The following is a 22,329-nucleotide window of genomic DNA, read 5'->3' on the forward strand; positions in this document are numbered from 1 at the left end:
CAATGATGTTAACTGTGGGCTTGTCATATGTGACCTTTATTATGTTGAGGTACATTCTTACTATACCTAATTTGTTGAGAGTTTTTTTTTTTTTATCATGAAAGGGTGTTGAATTTTATCAAATGCCGTTTCACCACCTATTGAGATTATTATGATTTTTATCCTTTCTTCTGTTAATATGTTGTATTGTCATATTGATTGATTTGCATATGTTTAAACATCCTTGAATCCCAGGGATAAATGCCACTTGATCATGGCATATGAGCTTTTAAATATGATGTTGAATTTGGTTCGCTAGTATTTTGTTGAGGATTTTTGCATCTATCTTCATCAGGGTTATTGGCCTGTAATTTTCTTGTCTCATAGTGTCCTTGTCTGCCTTTGGTATGAGAGTAATGCTAGCCTCATAAAATTAGTTTGGAAGTGTTCCTTCCTCTTCAGTTTTTTGGAAGAGTTTGAGAAGGATTGGCATTAATTCTTCTTTAAATATTTACTAGAATTCATCAGTGAAGCCATCAGGTCGTGGACTTTTTTTTGTTGGGAGGTTTTTGGTTACTAATTCAATCTCCTTACTCATAATTGGTCTATTCAGATTTTCTATTTTTTCATGATTAAGTCTTGATAGGTTGTAGGTTTCTAAATGTTGATCCATTTCTCTAGGTTAAGCAATTTGTTGGCATATAATTGTTCATAGTAGTCTTTTAATCTTTAGTATTTCTGTGGTATTAGTTGTAATATCTCCTATTTCATTTACAATTTTATTTATTTGAGGCTTCTCTCTTTTTTCCTGTCTAGCTAAATAGTGGTCAAATTTTTTTTTTTGTTTTAAAGAACCACTCTTTGTTTTATTGATCTTTTAAATTGTTTTTCTAGTCTCTATTTATTTCTTCTCTGATCTTTATTAGTTCCACCCTTCTGCTAACTTTGGGCTTTGTTTGTTCTTCCTTTTCTAGTTCCTTGAGGTATTAAAGTTAGGTTGTTTATTTGAAATCTTTCTATTTTCTTATTGTAAGAATTTATTTCTATAAACTTTCCTTTTGGAGCTGCTTTTGCTGCTTCCCATAGTTTTTGTATGTTGTGTTCCATTTTCATTTGTTTCAAGGTAATTTTGATTTCTTTTTAAATTTATTCTTTGACTCATTGATTATTCAGATGCATGCTATCAATTTTCCATGTCTGTGAATTTTCCAATTTTCCTTCTATTATTCATTTCTACTTTTATACCACTGTGATTGGAAAAGATACCTGATATGATTTCATACTTCTAAAATGTGTTAAGATGTGTTTTGTGGCTTAGCATATGATCTATCCTGGAGAGTGCTCAGTGTGCACTTGAAAAGAATGTCTATTCTGCTGCTGTTGGATGGAATGTTCTGTTTATGTCTGTTAATTCCATTTGGTCTAAAGTGTAGTTCAAGTCCAATGTTTCCTTATTGATTTTCTGTTTGGGCCATCTATGCATTGCTGAAGTGAGATATTTAAGTCCCCTTTTATTATTATATTGCTGTCTATTTATCCTTCCAGTTTATTAATATTTGTTTTGTATATTCTGGTCGTTCAATGTTGAGTACATACACATTTACAATTGTTATATCCTCTTAATGAATTGACCCCTTTTTCATTGTATAATGGCCTTCTGTCTCTTGTGACAGTTTTTTACTTAAAGTCTATTTTGTCTTGATGTAGACTTGTCTGGTCTGCTCTGTTTTGGTTTCCATTTACATGGAACATCTTCTTCTATACCTTCACTTTCACCCTATGTGTGGACCTAAAGCTAAAGTGAGTCTCTTGTAAGCAGCATAGAGTTAAACTGAGTTTTTTAATCTATTCATCCACTCTGTGTCTTCTGATTGGGAAGTTTAATCCATTTATATTTAAAGTAATTATTAATAGGTAAGGACCTACTATAGCCATTTTGTTAATTTTTAAAAATTGCTTTGTAGGTACCTTGTTGGTTTTTTTCTTTATGATTACCATGAGGCTTACATAAAGCTTCTTATAACATTTATTATAGTCCACTTTATGCTGATAACAACTTAACTTACAACCACATACAGAAACTCTACATTCTTTCCTCTCCTTATCCTACGTTTTATGTTTGATGTCACAGTTTACATCTTCTAATATTGTATACCCATTAACAAATTATTGTAGCTATAGTTTTAAAAATGCTTTGTCTCTTAACTTTTATACTAGAGTTAAAAGTGATGTATGTACCACCATTACAGTACTAGAGTATTTGAATTTGACTATATTCTTACCTTTACAGTGAGTTTTGTACTTCCATATGTTTTCATGTTGTTGGCTAGTGTCCTTTCATTTTAACCTAAAGAAATCCCTTTACAGCTTTTTATAAGGCAGGTCTGTTGGTGATGGACTTCAGCTTTTTAATTTTAAAATTTTTTTGGTCTGGGAAAGTCTTTATCTCTTTTTAATTTCTGAAGGACAGCTCTGCTGGGTATAGTGATTTTGGTTGGCAGTTTTCTCTTGTGACACTTTGAATGTATCATCCCACTCTCTCCTGGCCTGTAAGATTTCTGATGAGAAATCCACTGATAGCCTTATAGGAGTTTCCTTGTATGTGACAAGTCACTTTTCTCTTGCTTCTTTCAAAGTTCTCTCTTTGTCTTTAACTTATGAGAATTTGATTATGATATGTTTTGGTGATGATCTCTTTATGTTTAGTCTATTTGGGGTTCTTTGGGCTTCGTGGATCTGGATGTTCATGTACCTCTCCAGATTTGGGAGGTTTTCTCTAATTTTTAAAAATAAGCTTTCTGTCCCTTTCTCTATAGGAGCAGTTCCACGTGTAGATGTATTTCTGATGTATCTGTGGGGAGGAAGGTGATCTCCGTGTCTTACTCTTCTGTCATCTTCCAGGCAATCTCTATCCCTTTCTCTTTCTCTGCTCCTTCTGGGACTTTAATAGTATCAGTAAATTGGTTTGCTGATGGTGTCCCATCAGCAAATTCTTGTAGGCTTTCTTTTTTTCCTGCTTCATTTCATTTTTGTTCCTCTGACTTAGTAATTTCAAGTGACTTGTCTTTGAGCTTGCTGATTCTTTCTTCTGCTTGATTCTCATGTTGAAGTTCTCTGTCAAATTTTTCAGTTCAGTCACTGCGGTCTTCAGCTACAAAAATTGTTTGGTTATTTTTTATTGTTTCTCTTGGTTAAGCTTCTCATTTTGTTCATGTATTGTTTTTCCGATTTTGTTTAGTTTATCTGTGTTCTCTTGTAGCTCACTGAGCTCCTTTAAGATGATTATTTTGAATTCTTTGTTAGGCAGTTCATAGATTTGTATTAATTTAGGATCAGTTATTAGTGCTTTATTTTGTGCCTTTGGTGGTATCATGAGTCCCTTATTGCCTTCTGTGTATTTGAAGAAGTAGTCACTTCTCCCAGGCTTTACACACTGGCTTTTGCAGGGAAAACTCTTCACCAGTCAGTCTGTCCAGAGATTCTGGGCAGGCCAGCTGATGGGTTCCATAGGCTGGCTTGCTGCTGGAGTCCTTAAGGGGCTGGCCTTTTGCCTGTGCCACTGGCTGGGTGGGCCTGGCACCTGGGTCCATTGGGGCCAGCCTGGTGCCTGGGTCTGCAGGGGTGTACCTGGAACATGAGTATACTGGGATGGGCCTGGAGACTGGTCCACAGGTGTGGGCTGGGATGCTGGGTCCATGGAACTGGCCTGGTTGCTGGGGTCCACAGGGTCAGGCTTGGAGACTGGGTCTGCAGGGATGGTCCGGGAACCTGGGTCTGTGGGGACCAGCCTGGTGCTGGGGTGGGCTTTGAGCCCAAGTCCTCAGGCCAGTTTGGCTTTGGGATGGGCCTGATGCCTGAGTCTACAGGGACGGACCTGGTCCTGAGTCTTTGGGGGCTGACTTGGTACCAGGGTCCACAGGAACAGGCATGGAGCCTGGATCCATGGAGGATGGCCCGGTACTGGGTTAGCCTGGAGCCTGAGATCATGGTGACGGGCCTGGAGCCTGAGTCTGTGGGGGTTGACCTGGGGCCTGGGCCCATAGGGGAAGTCCTGGAGCCCAGGGCCATACGTGCCGGCCCAGCACCGGGGTTCACTGGGACAGGCCTGATGCTGTGGTCCACACCAAAGATGGGTGCTTGCTTCACTCTCCTTCCTCCATGAAGTGGGTATCTTTCTCCGCGCCACACTGTAAGGAGGTGGGGGAGGGGTGGCGCAGAGCCTTAGGCCATTCAGGCTCTGCTCCAACAAAACGCTACAGACTGAGTGGATTCTAGACACAGACATTTATTTCTCATGGTCCTGGAGGCTGCAAACCAAAATCAGGGTGCCAGCATGGTTGGGTTCTGGTGCACTGCAGAATGCTGACCTCTCCCTGTGTCCTCACGTGTTGCAAAGGGCAAGGGAGCTCTCCTGGCCCTCTTTCATAAGGACACTAATCTCACGCATGAGCGCTCTACCTCCCAAAGATCTCCCAAAGGCCCTACCACCTAGTACCATCACAGGGGACATTAGGTTTCAACATACGAATTTTGGGAGAACACAGACATTCAGACCATAGTACATGGGGGATGTGAAACTGTCTTTCCTACTGTCTTCATTGCATCTCTTCTTATTTCTCTGCTCTACTCAGGTGCTGTAAACTCTCACCTGGATTCCTTAGCCCTTGTGAAGGTATTTCCATGTGTGGATGGTTGTTCAAATTGATGTTTTTTGAGGGACAAGGGCTGGAAACGATTTTGCCATCTCGCTGATATCACTCCTAGTAAGTATATTTTCCTACTTTATGCATTCCTTTTTTTTTTAATTTTTAAAAAATTTATTTATTTTATTTTTGGCTGTGGTGGGTCTTTGTTGCTGCATGTGGGCTTTTCTCTAGTTGCAGAGAGCGGGGGCTACTCTTCGTTGCAGTGCGCAGGCTTCTCATTGTGGTGGCTTCTCTTGTTGTGGAGCACAGGCTCTAGGCACATGGGCTTCAGTAGTTGTGGCATGCGGGAGTTGTGGCTCGCAGGTTCTAGAGCACAGGCTCAGTAGCCGTGGCGCACGGGCTTAGTTGCTCCGCAGCATGTGGGATCCTCCCGGACCAGGGCTCAAACCCGTGTCCCTGGCATTGGCAGGCGGATTCTTAACCTCTGCGCCACTAGGGAAGCCCCTATTTTATGCATTCTTGATACTCTGGCATTTGGGGGTCTTATAGACCCTGGGCGAGACTGCCCTTCCCAGAACTAGCCAGTTCTTAGAGCTAGCAAAGGGCTTGACCGGGGGCACACCTTTCCCATGCAAATCAGACAATCCCAAGTCTGTCCTCAACCAGCGCTTTATCTAACTCTCACACACCAGGTCAATATTTTCTCTGCCCTAAACCATCCCGGGGCCAGGTACCAGGCAACTAGAGACCACCCATAGTGCCCAAAGCCCACTGGAATCATTCAGTCTAGTCAATCCTGAGCTCTTTACCCTACACTGCTTCCTGCAGAAGCCCCAATACAGGCTCTGACTCAGCTTTCCCTCACTCCCGTCTTCTGCCTCCTGAGGGTCCTAAGTTTCCCCTGTAGCCCTGCTTGGAGCGGTGTGTTCTTTTCTCTTGGGAAAGGTATGTAATAAATTCTTCTTTAAATGGCATTGGCCTCTCTGTGTCTCCTCCTTAAATTAAAACCACACAGTACATTTCAGAACAGAAGGTGCCTAATAAATACTCGACTGTCTCAATGAATGAAAGAGTGAATGGATGAATTAAAAATAATGTCCACAGATCTTAAGTGGCTTGCCCAAAGTCACCCAGCCAGGCAACAGTCAAAAACTGAAACCCTCTGTCACTCGACTTTTATTTGTTGCTGCCTTCCTTTGGGACTCAGAGTACTTGCCCTGTTGGTGAACAAGGAGCTGGCATATCTAAAGAATACACACAGCCAAAAAAATACAACTCTATCATATTGTAAATTTGATCTCTCGAAACCATTCTTTCAGGCTATCACAAAATAAAATGTGTATTTCCGTAATAACTGTATTTGCTTTTTCAGAATTTAAGAGGTTTTTAGGGATGATTCCTATGTTTCTTTTTAAAAGCTGTTTCGGATTCTTGTTAGTGTCCTTTGATGCATAAGGGTTTTTAATTTTGATGAAGTCCAATTATCAATTTTAATTTATTGCTTAGACTTTTGTTGTCCTATTTAAGAAACCATCACCTAATCCAGGGTCATAAAGATTTATCCTGTATGTTTCCTTCTAACAGGTTCACAGTAAAAATTTAACATTTGTGTATGCCAGCTGTAGTACTGTACTACTGTACTTTTCAAGGTACTGTACTGTAAGATTTAAAATGTTTTCTTTAAAAAAAATTTAACATTTGGAAAATAAAATAAAATAAAGCTGTTTCATGGAGAGGTGAATGGAGGCCCTCTTTTTCTTGTAGTAAGTTGCCCTGCAGCAAGTAGAAGCTTCCAGAACTGTCCCACCAGTGAATCTTCTCAAAGGCAGTTCTTGCATCTTCCAAGTTTTTGAAGGCATTGCTATGGGACTTCAGCTGGGAGGGCTTGAAGAACAGGGTCTCTGGAATCTTTTTCATGTTGTTTCAGTGCTTTACCATCTTCCACTAGCAAGGGCAGCCTGAAGGGTGAGAGTGAAGGGGAGGCAGCAGAAGCAAAGGTCTTAGGGATTGAAGACCTTCTCTTGTGACCTTTCTTCCCCTCATTGCTGCCCGAGTGCAAGAGGCCCTGCAGGTTAAACCAAGGAGTGACTGTAGGCTTTGGGGAACTGCTGTTCTATGAGCTGATCTGAGTGGCGGAGGACGAGGGCAGGGAAATGCAGGCTAGAAACCAGGGACTGTCTATATACTGTGATGGCTCAGAAAGGAGTTCTCACGCCAGTCAGACTTGGGTTTGAATTCTACTCGTATAACCTTAAATATGCTGACTAAGCCTCGGAATGTGCATCTGTATAATGGGACTTACAACACCCACCTTCCCCCCTTATTTTCAGAATTAGATGACATAGTAACACAGGATCAATTAAGTGCTCACCAAAAGGAAGCTGTTGTTGCATTTCTTGGGCAGATCTACAGGGAAGTGATAGTTTCACAGAAAAGGTCCTGAACGTTTGATGTTGATGTGAGCGTGGCTGGTATCTGCCCAGGGCCAGATCACCTTAAATGCCCAGGCTTGGAGACTTCAAGGCAGGGGAGAGAATTGCAAATTTGGACAGACTCGCGGAATCACTCCTTCCCGGAGCTGGGAGATCTGCCAGGGGAGGCCCAGCAGATGCTGATCTCATTTCTGTGTTCCCTGTGTGCATCCTGGGACAGAGGTTGGCTGGTCCCCAGCTCGCACCACAGTTAATGGGATGTGCTCAGTTCTAGGAATTTGATAGTCAACACTGGACAGACGTTAACTGATCACCTACTGTGTACAGTGCACTAGGCTTACAGAGTCTATTCTTGTCCCTCCTCATGAACCAAATGAGCAGCTGAACTTTCCTGGAAGCAAACAGGCTGGAAACTACCTGCTTGTGTCCAGGGCTGAGGTTGTCCAGAGCACTGTAGAAAAGAGTCATTGTTGATCATGAAGTCAGTGGCTATTTGTGACTTTCCAATTCAACTTAACCAAAGGTCATCGCAAAACTTCAGGAGGAAAAGGTAGAACAATGTGAGTTTTCAAAGCTGTGAGTTTCTGAGAATTAAAAAAAGTAACAATTCAAGGCTAATTTTTCAAAGATAAGCATCATCCTATTGAATTTTTTCTTATTTGCATAAATGTTTATTTTTAAACTTTAGAAACAGTGTATGCACTCTTACCATATGCAAAAATTAACTCAAAATGGATCAGAGACCTAAAGATAAGAGCTAAAACTTCTTTCTTTTAGGAAAAAACATAGGGGGAAAGCTTCATGACATTGGAGTTGGCAACAGTTTTTTTTGGCTGACACCAAAAGCACAGGCAATAACAACAACAACAACAACAAAAAATAGACAAACTGGACTTCCACAAAATTAAAACTTTTGTGTATCAAAGCACACAATCAACAGAGTGAAAAGGCAACCCGTGGAATGGGGAAAATATTTGCACATTATATACCTGATAAAGGATTAATATCTAGAATATATAAAGAACTCCTACAACTCAACAACAAAAAAGCAATTTGATCCAAAAATGGACTTGAGAGAAAGGACTTGAATAGACATTTCCCCAAAGAAGATATTCAAAGAAGACATAAAATAACCAACAAGCACATGAAAAGATGTTCAACATCATGAGTCATTAGGGAAATGCAAATCAAAATCACGAGATACCACTTCACACCCATTAGGAATGGCTATTATCAAAAAGCCAGAAGATAGCAAGTGTTGACAAGGAATGAAGAAATTGGAACCCTTGTGCTTTGCCGGTCAAAGTGTGAAATGCTGTGGAAAACGGTTTGGAAGTTCCTCAAAAGGTTAAAAATGGAATTACCATATAATCCAGCAATTTCGCTCCAGATAATATACCCAAAAGAATTGAGAGCAAAGACTTGAACAGATACTTGCACACGAACGTTAATAGCAACAATATTTATAGTAACCAAAAGGTGGAAACAACGCAAATGTCCATCAACAGATGAATGGATAAAAAAAACATGTGGTATATATATTCAATGGAATGTTATCCAGCCCTAAAAAGAAATGAAATTTTGACACATACTGCAACATGAACGTACCTTAAAGACATTACACGAAGTGAAGTAAGGCAGACACAAAGAGACAAGTATTGTATGAGTCTAGTGGTCTGAGGTACCTGGAGTTGTCAGACTCCTAGGGATGGAAGATGAAATGGTGGTTTCCAAGGGCTGGGATCAGGGAGGTGGGGAGTTAGTGTTCAAGCGGTACAGAATTTCTGTTTGAGAAGATGAAAACGTTCCGGAGATGATGGTGGTGATGGTTGCACCACAGTGTGAATGTACCACTGAACTGTATACCTAAAAGTTGTTAAAATGGTAAATTTTATGTTATGTATATTTTAACACAAAAAGAGATGAAATTCTGATATACATGATGCAACATGGATGAACCTCGAAAGCATGCTAAATGAAATAATCCGGACAGGGACTTCCCTGGAGGTCCAGTGTGGTTAAGACTCTACGCTTCCAATGCAGGGGGCGCGGGTTCAATCCCTGGTCGGGGAACTAAGATCCCACATGGCATGTGGTGCAGCCAAAAAAAAAAAAAAAAGAAAAGAGCCCAAGGTGTCCTACAACACACACAGTTGGGGCATAAATGACACACGGGCCATCCAGATACTGTATTTCATTGCTTAAGATGCCATCGGCTTAAAGATGCATATACAAAAGGACAGATATTGTATGATTCCACTAACATGAGGCACTGAGAATAGGCAGATTCATAGAGACAGAAAGTAGCATAGCAGTTACCAAGGGCTATGGGGAGAAGGGGTACTAGGAAGTTATTGTTTAATGGGTTTCTGTTTGGGATGATGAAAAAGTTCTGGAAAAGAATAGTGGAGATGGTTGCACAACATTGTGAATATACTTAATGTCACTGAACTGTACACTTAAAATGGGTAAAATGGTAAATTTTAGGTGGTTTTTATTTTACCACAATAAAAAAAAGTAATATGTGCTCGAGTTAAAACCATCACACAATACAAAATAATATCAAATGAAAAGGGAACACTTTGCCTCCCTTCCTCTCTCCCCTCCTTTCATATGTCTCTCGTGGTTATCTCTGTAACTCTGAGTCACCCGTGTATATCTCTGTGCCTTGATTCTCCCAGTGTAGATGGTGTCTGGGCCTCCTCTCAAGGATGGATGAGGGACTGAGAGTACTTCCATTAACTCCCATCAACCCTCTGCCTCTATCACCTGATTGTGGATATTTACACTATACTTTTGGATATTCTAGTGGTTAATTTTTAGCTTTAAATAACACACTTAAAACTTTATCTTCTAAAACTTTTTTATTATGGAAATTTTCAAACATATGCAAAAATAGAAGAGTGTAGTAAGTCCTGTGTATCTGGGACATAGCTTCTACTTGGAACCCATAATCAATCTTATTTTTTCCATATCCTCACTCACTTCCCTCTACCAATTATTTTGAAACAAATCTTAAGACATTGTATCATTTTACCTGTAAATATTTCAGTATGTATTTCTTAAAAGTCAAAAAGATACAACATAACTGCAATGCCATTACCGCACCTAAAAAAAAAAAAAAAAAAGGAATAATTCCTTAATAGCCAGTTACTGTTGATATTTTAGTCTCAGTTTTTTTCAGTTTATTCAAATCAGGATCCAAATAAGGCTCTTACATTGCAATTGCTGGACATGTCTCTCTAGACTCTTTTAATCTGTAGGTTCCTTACTCCTCTTCTGCTTCCTCTTGCAACGTAATTTGTTGAAGAAACTGCGTTGTTTGATCTGTAGAGTTTCCACAAGTCTGGCTTTTGATGATTGCATCTCAGTGGTGTCATTTAAGTTGTTTTTCCCTTGTATTCCCCCCCCTTTTTTTTTTAAAGAATTGGTTTTTTATTGTTTTTTATTTTATTTATTTATTTTTGGCTGCGTTGGGTCTTCATTGCTGCACACGGGCTTTCTCTAGTTGCCGCAAGCGGGGGCTACTCTTCGTTGCAGTGCGCGGGCTTCTCATTGCAGTGGCTTCTCTTGTTGTGGAGCATGGGCTCTCGGCCCGCGGGCTCAGTAGTTGTGGCGCATGAGCTTAGTTGCTCCGCGGCATGTGGGATCTTCCCGGACCAGGGCTCAAACCCGTGTCCCCTGCATTGGCAGGTGGATTCTTAACTGCTGCGCCACCAGGGAAGTCCCTTGTATTCCCTTTTATTTCCTGTAATTTGGTGGTTACAGACTTGCTCAGACTGAGATTTGATTTTATTGCAAGAATATATATAGTTTTGTTAACTTCCACCAGGTGGTACGTCATATCTGGTTGTATCTTTGTAAATGATTCCCGCAGCCACCGATGACCATTGCCTAGATCCTTCGATCCCTTAGGGGTCGTATTGATCTCTCGGTCCTTATTCACTTGGTAGTAGGAATGCTTCTATAAGAAGAAATTTCCCCTTTGACTATTTGGTTATCCTAAAACACAGGAAAAGCAGAAATAATTGCTTGACTCTTTTAATTACCGAAAAACTTTTTTAATTACCAGTTTTGAAAATGTAGAGTGGATTCCCGAGCATCCTCTAGTGGTTACCTTTGAGTCCCTTTTTCTTTCAGGATCACGAAGAACCCATATTGGATTTGTTTCAAGCCATTGCATTTCAGTTCTTACTGATGTTCAAATTGTCCTGTCTTTGGCCCATGAGAGCCTCTTCAGCTTTGGTCCTGAGTCTTCTTGGCCTGATTCTAAGGGTCTTTGGTAACTTCCTCATTTTCTAGTATGAGTAGATGTCCCAGGCTCCTGTGATACATTTGCTGCCCCAGGCCTGGATTAACCATTTCTCTTTTAGTAGAAAATAGTATTTAGAGATCACAGTTTGGGCATTTGAGTGCTCATTGCTACTAGTTTGGTTATTGTTAAATCTTTATTTCTAAATCCATAAAATCCAGACCATATTTGTTAACTCCCTTCCCCAGAGCCTCATTCCCAAGGGACCTACTTTTTTTCTTCAACCTTGTCCATTTCTGTCAGTTATAAAATGACTTTTACACATCTTCAAGACTTGTAGCCTTGACATTTGGCTCTGAGACTATAATTAATCTTCCTCACTTTGTCTGTAGACTGATTATAAAAACTGGAAGCCAAAACCCAGCATTTGCAAAATTATAATTACATAAATATCATCTACTGATGAACCTCAAAACAGTATGATTAGATCTATCACAAAGGAAAATGTGTTCCTATTCCACCACCCTGGAGCTCTGGAATGAAATCTTTGCAAACTTCATGGCTGAATGGATTCTTTTTATAATTACAGTCAACTGCTTAATGTCACTTTTTATTCTGATTCGTGTTTGTACTATGATGTTGTATGACTATTTTCCCTGGAATTTCTAGCTGTTTTATTTGTTGTTGTGTTGAAAAAAGAAACATATATGCTTTCATCTGATTAAAAATTTCTAGGTTCCTAATCATAGAATTATGTAATGGAACTCACTTGCATTTTTAAAACTTACATGGTGGAGAACTTCAGTACTTCTCATTTTAATTTTGGCACACTGTTTTTCAGGCCTGTTGCAGAGTTTCAAGCTAAGGTTTATTTCGGTTGCACTCCTGAGTTAATTTCACTTTTTCGTGGATCACAGATATTCCTCTTTCTTGGATTCCTATTTGCTGTGATGGCATGTATCTTCAAATACTTTTTTTTTTTTTTTTATACATTGATCACATTCAGGGCATTTTAATGTTTATCATTATACTATTACCTAATTTACAATCCATATTCACATTTCTCCAATTATTGTAGTAATCTGCTTTAGTGTTTTTTTTTGTTTTTAATTTTTTTTTTTTTTAGATTTATTGATTGATTGATTGATTGCTATGTTGGGTCTTCGTTTCTGTGCTAGGGCTTTCTCTAGTTGCGGCAAGCGGGGGCCACTCTTCATTGCGGTGCGCGGGCCTTTCACTGTCGTGGCCTCTCTTGTTGAGGGGCACAGGCTCCAGACGCGCAGGCTCAGTAGTTGTGGCTCACGGGCCTAGTTGCTCCGCGGCATGTGGGATCTTCCCAGACCAGGGTTCGAACCCGTGTCCCTTGCATTAGCAGGCAGATTCTCAACCACTGCGCCACCAGGGAAGCCCTCTTCAAATACTTTTTTGTTTTTTTTTATTTTTGAGGTTTATGGAAGATAAACTTTCTGATTTCTTCCCACCTGAAACTATCTTATCTCCTCTTTGATTGATAGTTTGGCTAGGTATAGATTCTCAGGTCTGAAATATATCTCTCCTAGAATCGTAACTGAATTTCTCTGTTGTCTTCTAGCATTTAGTGTTGTCAGTTATAAATCTCATATCTGTCTTTGTAGCAGCTCTTGGTAGTAGACTACTCACCATCCAATCTTTCCCTTTTCCTTCTTACCAAACCCTGATTTTGTTCAAGTGTCAAGACCGTTGTTTTGCCTTCTTCCCCAACCCCAGGGAGGGACTCATGATTTATTTAAACCAATCATGATAAATCCATTCTTCACATCAGAAATTGATTTAGTAATAGGCTTTTGAATGTCTCTGCTTGAGGATTTGATGATTCTAAATTGTTGCAGCCATCCTGTGACCATGAGGAGAACAGAATATCAGAGGCAGCAGAATAGAAAGACTAAAAGAATCTGAGTTATCGATGATGTAATCACACAGTTGAATTAACCAACCCTAAAACTATCTAAGTTGATGCTTGAACAACCCAGGGGTTAGGAGCACCAACCCCAACCCCATGCAGTGGAGAATCCATGTATAACTTTACAGTCAGGCCTCCCGTATCCGAGGTTCCACATCTGGGGATTCAGCCAACCGCAGATCGTACCGTACTGTAATATTACTTAACAAAAACAATCCAAGTATAAGTGGGCCCACACAGTTCAAACCCGTGTTGTTCAAGAGTCAACTGTACTTTACACGGTCAGATTTTTATTTGTAAATAGATTTTAGACTGTGTCTTAGTTTGAGGATCACTTTGCCTCTTGAAGAGATCAGATTTATTACTATTCATAACTCTTATTTTGAATCATTGGCACCTCAACATGGCTGATTTTTGTGTTAAACATTAGGCACCTCAGGCCTAATGTTTCTCCGATCTCTTCTTCATGGAGGGATAAGGAACTTAAAAAAAAAAAAAGTAAAGCATCCGTACAATAAATTTGATAGACTTGCAGAACTGAAGAGGCTGTCGAGAGTTAATTCAGTCTGCTGCCCTGACTCTAAGCAGGTCTCATGAGAAACTACCCCATAAAATTGCTTCATATGCTTTTCATAGACACAGAAATGTCATCACCTCCCTTTGCTGTGGTGCATTCCAGTGCGTTGATGCCAAAGAAAGAGGCACGGTTTTAGAGTTTTATCGTGAAAGAAATGGGGTGGCATTTGTCCTAATAGCACCAGTTGTTAGTCTTAGAATGTGGAAGCATTTCTTGTTGCAAGAAAACCAGCTCATGTGCAAATTGATAACATGGAAAGATTCAGGGAAGTGAGAGTTTGAACTGCAGAAATGACTTGGTTTTGGGAAGGGTTTCCTAGAAGGTTCTTTAAAACACAGAGCTCACTAAATGGATTAAAAATGGAACTTCATTTCGAAAATAAAAATCCCAAATACTGCCTATCTAATGGAGCATTTGTTTTAGGTGATCGTGCTGTGAGAGTTACAGAACGCCCCTATTAAGTGGTAGATGTGGGGAAGCCTCTATTTTGGGAGTGGCACTTGCCTTTCCCCACGGGGCACTTTCCTAGGGTGGGGACCTGCTCGGCTACCCTGATTCCTTCCACATGGAGGCTCCGGCATCTGCAGTTGTAAACCATGATTCTTTGACACGCAAATCCCAGATGGTGCTTTGAATTTAAGGCCCATATTGCCTGCAGATTTCCACCACATGTGGTTTAATTTTTTTCCGCATTGTTGCTCAATGCTTGCTCATTGGGGGGGAAGAAAAGTAGATAAATATGTAACAAAAAGAAAAAACTCTCATAGCCCTATGACTGTTACTATTTTGAAACTGATCCTTCTAGAGGTTTTCTAGGTATATTCATTTATATGTATAACTTTATTTTTTCTTTTTTTAATTGAATTTTTATTTTATATTAGAGTATAGTTGATTTACAATGTTGTGTTAGTTTCAGGTGCAGAGCAAAGTGATTCAGTTATGCATATACATATATCCATTCTTTTTCAGATTCTTTTCCCATATAGGTTATTACAGAGTATTGAGTAGAGTTCCCTGTGCTATACAGTAGATCCTTGTTGGTTTTCTATTTTATACATAGTAGTGTGTATATGTTAATCCCAAACTCCTAATTTATCCCTCCAATTTTCCCCTTTGGTAACCATAAGTTTGTTTTTGAAGTCTGTGAGTCTGTTTCTGTTTCGTAAATAAGTTTATTTGTATCATTTTTTTAGATTCCACATATAAGTGATATCATATGATATTTGTCTTTCCCTGTCTGAGTTACTTCACTTAGTATGATAATCTCTAAGTCCATCCATGTTGCTGCAAATGGCATTACTGCATTCTTTTTTATGGCTGAATAATATTCCATTGTATGTATGTACCACATCTTCTTTATCCATTCATCTGTTGATGGACACTTAGGTTGCTTCCATGTCTTGGCTATTGTGCATAGTGCTGCTATGAACATAGGGGTGCATGTATCTCTTCGAATTATGGTTTTCTCTGGATATATGCCCAGGAGTGGGACTGCAGGATCATATAGTAGCTCTACTTTTAGTTTTTAAAGGAACCTCCATACTGTTCTCCATAATGGACCTTTATTGTTTCTTACAAAAGTGGTGTTGGACCCTGCCCTGCTCCCCATCCTGCGTGTCACACCGTAGGTACTGCGGCTTACAGGTGACCCGATGTACCTGTCATGAGCTACTACTTATGAGCTGCTACTGGGCAAGGGTCCACGAGCCCATCATAGTCAACTGTGTTTATCAACATGAAGGAAAAAGGGGGCCATTGCACCCCAGAGCTACCGTGTATTAAGTGCCTACTGTTTGCTCATGGAGACTGTGCATGCGTTATCTCTGTTTCCCAGACTTACCCTGAGGGAGAGCTGGTTCCCACCTCTTTGCAGATGAGGACACTGAGACTTGGCTGTGTCAGAATTTAGACTCAGATTGATTTGGCACCAGCACCTGTATTTCCTGGGGTCCCACAGTGCGTCCAGCTGGGCAGACCAGTGGGATCTGGGGTGAAGGCGGCGGGGAGGGGAAGACGCTGTCCCCAGAGGAGGATGGAGGTGGGGATGGTCTACACTTACCTGTGATGGACCGAGCGGGTGCCCAGAGGCTGCTTTCTGCTCAGCAGGAGGGGGCCGCCAGGGACCAGAACTGAGCCTCAGGGGGAGAGTCTAGGGTAGGTGAGTCAAGAGGCAGAATGAGTACCTCTGGGCAGGGTTGGCCTGGGGAAAGCCACAGGGCTGAGAAAGCTTGGTTTTCACCCATCTGCAAAGCCCTTGAGCTTGCCCAGTCCCTGAAGGCCCGTCAGGGGCCCCAAACCCCATGCCTGCCTCTCTGGCCTCCTTGGGTGAGCCTCTCCCACAGTGTAGGTTTCCTTCCTGTCACGTCAGAACTCGGTGTCACGTGCGGCGGTCAGTCTCTCAAAAGGCTTTTTCTCCGCTAGAGTTAACTAAGGAGGCGCACGCACACTGTTGGGTTAATGGATATTATTGGCTCAGTATGCTTCCCTCTCCCAAATACTTGCACTGGAACAGCATTGTTGGGACTGGGTGCTGGAAATGCAAAGATGAAGCCACCTCCTCTTAAGCAGCTCATTACAGCGGGGAGACATGACACATATAGTGGGGAGGACATGGGTACGAGGGGATGTGATAGAGGTACGTGCCAAAGGTTATGTTGCTTTGTTGTTCTCGTTCTTGTTGTTGTTTTTTGGTTTTTGCCCCTGGAGAGAGGTGGTTGAGGATAGCCCTGGAAGGAGATAATTGAGTGGGGCTTTGAGGAATGAATAGGAGCTGTATACCAGTCTGAGGGGTCACTGGGCTGGGAAAGCAGCTTACCCAATGCCTGGACGCAATAATGGCCTCTGCCCCAGCTGGCTCAAGTAGGCAGAGGCCAGTAGGCTGGGCCAGACTGCAGAGAGCCTCATGTGACATCCTAAGCCACCAGGGTTGTATCCCGTGGGCAGCTGCCCCCATCAGATTCTAAATCGTTTTAATCAGGAGAGAGACTTAATCTGACTTGTGTTCTGGAAAGATATTCTTGGTAACAATGAGGAGGCTGGATGAGTCACTTGGAGAAAGGGAGGCCGTATTGCAGAGAGTTCGGTAATCTGGATGTTTTCAGCAGATGCTGAGAGTGAGTTTGGGTCAAGCAGGCTTTGTCCCGGGGTTCCAGTGAGAGGAGATCAGCTCGGGCCTCAGGGAGAGAAAGACAGCTTCAGGGACGTGTGGGGATGGCGGCAGGTTCCCAGGGAGGTAAGAGGGGCCGTCACCGCCACCTCAGCCCCCAGCCCTTCTTCCTCCCTCTCGAGGGCGACAGGACCCTGACACTGCCTTCACAGTCCCTCAAAGAAATGAAGGCCTCGGGCATTCATGAATCACAGTAAATCCTGGCCGGGGCCAGTGGCAGGCCCTGGATCCCTTCCCTGCGTTCGTTTTTAACGGCCATCAAGCTTTGTGAAACTCTGTTGCCTCCGGAGGTGGGGAGAAACACAGGAAGCAGGCCCCGGGCTGGGCACGGGTGTCCAGGTGGGCAGAAGGGCTCCGACCCCAAGAGACAGCCAGTCACACACTGTGGGGAGACTTGCAGGCGGGGAGAGCCAGGGTGGGTGGGGCGTGATGTGCCAGATGCCTCCTGGGCAGAATAGTTGGTTTTCAAATGCAGTTGGAGAGACAGTGGAGAGTCCTGGTTCAGAGCCGGGTCTGTGGAGCCAGACTGGGGGTTCAGATCCTGGCCTCACCACTTCCTTGCCGGGTGTCTTGGGAAAGCCACCTCTCTCTCTGTGCCTCGGTTTTCTCACCTGTAATAGGGGGGCGATGATGATGCCCACATCGCAGGTTTGTTGTGAGGAGCGTTCAGAGCAGGGCGCACCGTGCCCAGGTGCCCGTTTGCTTTTCCAGGGACCCTCCTGAGGCCTGAGCTCTCAGGAGGTCAACCCACCCAGACCGACCCTGGCTCCGGGCTCTTTTTCCCCGCCCAGGTAGGCGCAGCTGCACCCCGAGACACCACCTTTCTCCCCCCACTTCCTGCAGATCCACGGACCAACTGATGCCCAGATACACCCAGTCAGCGGGCGGGGCAGGGGCGGCGTGGCACTCCCACCCAGCCGTGGAGCCTCGCCCGGCCGCGTCCCACGCAGCCCAGCCCGCCAGCCGTACCTGGACCCTCCCCCATCCCAACTCACCCGTCGCCTGGAACTTCAAAGTGGTTTATTTTTTTCCTTCTGCATTTGGATTCCAGGAATATTTAATGGGGCGTGTTAGAGCCAACAGCCCCACTTGCAGTCTTCCTCTCGAGATTAAACAGGTGCTCGGGCCTTCTTTAGCCAAGCTCGTCAGCTGCGGCAGCTGAGGGTTCCGGGGGCCTCTGTGGCTTTGGGGCCCCCCGAAATGCTCCTCTCTTCGGGGCCTCCCCCCGACTCCCCCGCCGGCCTGGCCCAGGCTGGGCAAAGGCATCTCAGCTGTGAGGCACAAATGAGAAAACAGGTCGCTGTCAGCAGGTGCCTTTGGCTGAATTCACGTGACTTCCGGGGGTGGGAGGGTGCGGCCCCGCGGACACCCACTGGGACAGGCCCATGGAGCCGTTTCGGTGACTGTCGTCCTCTCTCCCCACGGAGGGCGGACTGCTCCGGCCTCGGGGACTGTCCCCTGTCCCCGGCATCTCCTCGGGTGCCCCTCCTCGGGGGGCATCTCCTCCTGGCTCAGCTCGCGGCCGGGCGCCTCTTCCCCGGGCCCGGCGGCCCAGCTGCCCAATGGCGTGAGTCCTGCCACCCCTCTTTTTTCTGGAATTTTCACAGCCACGTTCCAATGTAAACACTCTCGTGGGAGAGCCGGCGGCCCCTCGGGAGTCGGGCTGCGGTGACGGCCGGCCGGGCCCGCGGACCACGCACAGCTCGCGCCTGGCTCCAGCGGGCCCTTAGCCCAGCCCGGCGGGCGTCGTTTGTCCCCAAGCACCAGGGGGTTTCAAGCAGCTGCGGAGCCACGCATCTGGAACGGGAGCGCAGCTCTGGTGCTCGGTGAGATGCACCGCGGGGCTCCAGGATCCGGCCTCCGCAGCCGCGGGCACGGGCGTGGCGGCCGGTCCCTCCTCGCCCTCCCGCGGCAAGTGCTCGCGCCCGCGTGGGCCACCGTGGGCCTCGGACCCAGGGCACGCGCCGTGGAGGCCGTTTTCCCCGCTGCCCCTCTCCCCGCGACCTCACTTCGGTCCAACTCCCGGGGGCAGCGGTGCGTGGAGCGACGTCCGGAGCCGGGAAGGGTGTTTCTCCCCACAGATGCGACATCGTTTTCCTCTCTTCCTCTGCCCTCTCTCTGTCCCTCGCCCCATGTCCTCCCTCTTCCCCATTTTATGCTTTCTCACCCCAGGGAGGCCTTGCCCTGAGGAGGGATGAACTCGGGTCTGGAGCAGGGACCCCAGCCCACGGTGTTGGTACAAAAAAAGCAAGTGCGGGAAGTAGACAGGGTGTCAGGGGCTGATAATCCGCCAGACACAAGGGCCCGAGCGGGAGGCAGACATGGCAGTGGAAGCAAGGGCAGGGACCCCGTGTGGGGGCCACCGAGAGTCCCCGCGGGAGGGGGGAGGGGGAGGGGGAGAGGAGGGGGAGGGGAGGGGGGAGGGGAGAGGAGGTAGCCAGGGCCCCAGGGCCTCAGGCCCAGTACCGCTGAGCCAAACCCTCGGCTCCGTGATGGGGCTGGACCTCGAGGCAGGACCTAGAGGCTGGAATCCCCTTGGTCCCTTCCAGAACTGCCAGCCCACGCAGAGGAGGCGGGGTGAGAGCTCTCCCCACCCACCCCATGCCCCTGGGACCGCCTGCACCCAGGGAGCCTCTGGGAGCTGGCTCAGCCTCCGGGGCCTCCCAGGCAGTGTGTCCAAGTGAGTAGGAAAATTCCAGAGCCCAGACACTCAGCCAGCCGGGTCAGCCAGCACGCAGAGCGCCGCCCTCAGAAGACCCCGCTTCTCCCTGCCCAGTCAGGGCCCGCAGGAGCCTCTAGTGGACCCTCGAGGGCCACAGGAGATCGGGACTTGCCTCCCATGGTCCCAGCAGTGTCTGTGGACTTGGAGTGCTTCCTACTGGGGGGTTAAGTACTGTGTCGGCCTCAAAGCTGTCTCTACAGGGAGAAAATTCCAGTCTAGGGGACGTCAGCCCTGGCAGGATCCCCAAGGGGCACAAGGAGGCTACCTGGGGACACAGGTGCCCCTGACCGTGGCTCCCCGGACGACCCTCCCAAAGGAGCGACCAGCTTTCGCTAAGTCCAGATGCTCCCCTCCCTTCCCCTCCCACTTCCTCTCCTCGACGGCGGGTGAGGAGGGGACGCAGAACGTGAGGACGCTGCTCGACACACGTGCTCACATGCACATGTGTGTGCAGTCATGTCCCTGACTGAACGTAACCACACTACAGAGCACTTAGGAAACAGAAGGAGGAAGCACCCCCAGTGCTGCCAGGATCTCACCTAAGAGCTGCTGACCAATATCACGAGTATTTCTAAAGAAAGCAATACAGGTCACTAAAAATGAAAAAAGTTTTAAGTGTCCAAAAAAGAGTATTTCTACTTACCCTTTTTTTCTTCTTTTCGTTTTTTTATTTTTCTACTTACCCTTTTAAAAAATTTTATTGACGTATAGTTGTTTTACAATATTGTGCTAATTTCTTCTGTATGGCAAAGTGACTCAGTTACACATATATAAATATTCTTTTTGTATTCTTTTCCATTATGGTTTATCACAGGATATTGAATCGCACAGGTGCTATACAGTAGGACCTTGTTGTTTATCCATTCTATAGTTTGCATCTGCTAATCCCAAACTCCCAATCCATCCCTCGCCTACCCCCCTCCTCTTTGGCAACCACAAGTCTGTTCTCTATGTCTGTGAGTCTGTTTCTGTTTTGTAGATAAGTTCATTTGTGTCGTATTTTAGATTTCACATATAAGTGATATCATATGGGGTTTTTCTTTCTTTCTCTTTCTGACTGAGTTCGCTTAGTATGATAATCTCTAGGTCCATCCATGTTGCTGCAAATGGCATGATTTCGTTCTTTTTTATGGCTGAGTAGTATTCCATTGTATATATGAACCACATCTTTTTTATCCATTCCTCTGTCGATGGACATTTAGGTCGTTTCCATGTCTTGGCTATTGTGAATAGTGCTGCTATGAACATTGTGGTGCATGTATCTTTTCAAATTCTACTTACCCTTTTTAATATGCAAATACTAATTTAATATGCAAATACTAAAACACAGTTCAGTCATTCTTCCCCTGATCCGTGGTTTCAATTACCTGCAGTCAATCACAGTCTGAAAATATTAAACGGAAAATTCCAGAAATAAACAATAAGTTTTAAATTGCATGCCATTCTCAGTAGCGGGATGAAATCTTCCCAGGACATGCATCACGCCTTTGTCCACCACATCCCGCCTGTTGGTCACCTCGTAGCCACTCGGTTGTCAGATACACCGTTGTGGTACCGCAGTGCTTGTGTTTAAGTGACCCTAATTGTACTTAATATTGGCCCCAAAGCACAAGAAGAGTGACGCCGGCAATTCAGGTGTGCCAATGAGCAGCTGTAAGGTGCTTCCTCAAGGGAAAAGGCGAAAGTTCTCCACTTAATAAGGAAAGCAAAAAAATCGTATGCTGAGGTTGCTAAGATGTATGGTAAGAACGAGTCTTCTACCCGTGAAATTGTGAAGAAGGAAAAAAAATTCCTGCTAGTTTTGCTGTCGCACCTCAGACTGCAAAAGTTACAGCCACAGTGTGTGGTAAGTGCTTTCTTAAGGTGGCAAAGGCATTACATTTGTACAATAAGATGCTTTGAGAGAGAGAGACCAGATTTACATAACCTTTATTACAGCGTTTTGTTATAACTGTTCTATATTATTATTAGTTATTATTGTTAATCTCTTACTCTGCCTAACTTATAAATTGAACGTTATCATAGGTACGTAAGGGAAAAACATAGTATATACAGGGCTGGGTACTCTCGCAGGCATCCACTGGGGTCTTGGGACGTATCCTCTTTTGATAAGGGGGGGGGATGACTGTAGAAGCTTTATATATATATATATATATTTTTGGCTGCGTTGGGTCTTCGTTGCTGCGTGCGGACTTTCTCTAGTTGCAGCGAGTGGGGGCTACTCTTCGTTGTGGTGCGTGGACTTCTCATTGCGGTGGCTTTCTCTTGTTGCAGAGCACGGGCTCTAGGCACGTGGGCTTCCGTAGTTGCGGCACGTGGGCTCAGTAGTTGTGGCACATGGGCTTAGTCGCTCGTGGGATCTTCCCGGACCAGGGATCAAACCCATGTCCCTTGCAGTGGAAGCGTGGAGTCTTAATCACTGGACTGCCAGGGAAGTCCCTGTCGGAAGAATTTCAGATGTAGAGTCTTAACAGGTATCACTTAAAATGAGAGATTACTATTCCAGGAAACGGATGTACAGTGGATAATAGTCCACATGTTGTGTTGGGCATTTAAGTGAGTTCTGTTTTTTCGCTGCTCCAAGCTTGGACCACATTTTAAACGGGTCTCTGGCAG

At 44.5% G+C, this 22,329-nt stretch overlaps 2 long non-coding RNA genes across 2 annotated transcripts in view; both read right to left on the minus strand.

The window, feature by feature from the left end:
* The window catches only part of LOC309656466, a 607,356-nt gene that overhangs the window by 20,178 nt on the left and 564,849 nt on the right, over positions 1–22,329 (minus strand). The window lies entirely within an intron of this gene.
* The window catches only part of LOC309656472, a 382,613-nt gene continuing 372,719 nt past the window's right edge, over positions 12,436–22,329 (minus strand). The window contains exon 2 of the long non-coding RNA XR_014261392.1: positions 12,436–12,540. This is a non-coding gene — a long non-coding RNA (uncharacterized lncRNA). The remainder of the gene's footprint in view (positions 12,541–22,329) is intronic.

This window comes from Balaenoptera physalus (assembly GCF_965194825.1).
Source record: "Balaenoptera physalus genome assembly, chromosome: 2".
NCBI classification, from domain to species: domain Eukaryota; kingdom Metazoa; phylum Chordata; class Mammalia; order Artiodactyla; family Balaenopteridae; genus Balaenoptera; species Balaenoptera physalus.